A 2,195-nucleotide genomic window follows, 5' to 3' on the forward strand; every position below is an offset into this window, starting at 1 on the left:
TTCCACTTGGAGATTGATGATCTCTTACTCATCCCTGGTCGAATTCAGAGAGGCAAGTGTCACAGGAGAGGTTTCTGGAAGGTTCCATGCTCCTCCACCTTGCGGATTGACCCTGCCATTTGTCCACTCTCGCCCATCGCACCCCATAGAAGGGTTTTTTGACATGCATCGCAGCTACTGTGTGTACTCAGGTGGGATGCAACGCACTTTGCCTATGGAGCAGGTGAAATGGTCCAGTTTTGACCAGTTCTGAGTAGTTTTTCATGGAGAACTTCTGGGAGAAGATGTAATCAGTTGACCTTGTTCTTTTAGGGGTTGGAACAACACTTTTAGGGACTTAAGAGCCCTTGGTTTATTGACATTTATGATTGGGGTTGCAGTGCCCAAAAATGTCTATAACAGTTGCCCCCTAAAGCATGAGGTCGTTAATTTGTCGATGTCAGGTGAAATGCTTTATCATGAGGATCTGAAGTTCTTTCAAGCTGGAAGGAGACCTGTAATAAGATACAATACAATACATTATCTTCATAATATTTTCATGATCTAGCTGAGGCGGGCATTCCCATGCTCAGCTTTATAAATTCATTTTCATGTACATGAGACAGATAATCGTCTGAGTGTAGACTGATGATTCTGGTAGAGCCATCATCCCTTAGATTGGATAATTATCTGTGTAGCAATGATGTACATTTGATGTCTTTATTTTCCTGAATATATATCGCAGCTCGGATGGATGAAACTAGATCCAGGGTCTTCAATCTCATTCGATCTTCACTCAAAGTACAAGTTGATCCATGTGAGAGATGTTCTGGAGTCGAACATGGAAAGACCTCGCCTGATTACCAGCCAATGATGTAAGCTGTTAACAGGCGCAAGAGGAATCACCAATAATGATGATGACCCGCAAGGTACTACAGTACAATTCACGTGGTGTGAATAAAGGACTTGGCGTCGAACACCACGCAAAATCTTTCGGTCGAAGGCCATTGATGTAAGCCTATCTCTGGAAGTGAGAAACTTGCCATTGAGACATGCAAGCTTCAAAGTACTGAAAGGGTTGTTCCTAGATCGACTTCTTGGATAATGAGCTGATGTCGACAAGAAGCGATCCGTCATAGGAGGGCCTTAGTGAATCCCACATCAATGACACGGAATGGAGCAAATGATTTTAATGGAGGTGAAAACGATCTGGTGATATAATGTTCAGGGTGGCGGTCATGAAAGAATGGAGCGTAAATGTATTGCAGTGGGTGAGACACAGGTGAATTCTCTGGGCGACTTCTCTTGAACATATCAGCAACACTGACATGATGGATTGGTAGCATTAACCCCAAATGTGGATGGTGTGACGGAACCATGGTGATGTGACCAGTGAATGGAACAACCCAACCCGACTTGGATGTGGAGTGAAAGTGTCATGTTCAAGAGCAACTTGCTACCAACAAAGTTTCTTCAAGTTTTCTTCCCAATTTTTCCCCAGTCATTGCTGACCAGTACCTCTTTATTTTTGTCAAGCTTGAGGAGGATAACATACGCTTGTTCTATAATTCGCCCTTCGGGCAAACCCATCGCTATGTTTTAACGAGCCTAGCGATAGTGAAACTCGTTCTTGTCTGTTATGGACAAGTTTGTCGCTATTATGTTTTAACGAGTTTAACGACAAAGATAACTCGGTCCTTTTCAATTTTAGAGAGTCTGAAAAGGGACGTAAAGGAAACTCCAAAGAATCCTTTTTCTTCATCTAATCCCTTAAGTCCGAAAAAGTATAAAACAATACAGAAGGGATGAATTTTCGGTACTTTTAACGAGCCGAACAAAACAAGCGCTCGATCTTTTTGTGTAATAATCCCTCAGGTCCAAAAAGATTAAAATTTAAAGGAGGGATAGCACTTCCGGTCACTTTAACGAGTTGGAGAGGCCAATGGCTCGGCAATCTTTTCATATTTTACGAGTCAGTTGAAAAGAGCTTAAAGGAGACTTGTCTTTGAGGAACGAGTGATAAATTCGGGTAGCAGCTGATTCCAGGTAAGGTTTGGAATTTTCCAATCACGGCAGTGTTACAAGGATGGCCAACAGGATCACTCTTCGCAGCTGTTCCTCAAAAGGGGTAAACAATCAAATGGAGGTGAATGATCGGCCAATACAGAGTGGAGGTGATGATGAGAACACGACCAAGGCTTCAAAGGCTGAAGTAC

This window comes from Pinus tabuliformis, chromosome Q, assembly GCF_031772625.1.
Source record: "Pinus tabuliformis cultivar Carrire ecotype Pingquan chromosome Q, CPIR1, whole genome shotgun sequence".
Classification (NCBI taxonomy): domain Eukaryota; kingdom Viridiplantae; phylum Streptophyta; class Pinopsida; order Pinales; family Pinaceae; genus Pinus; species Pinus tabuliformis.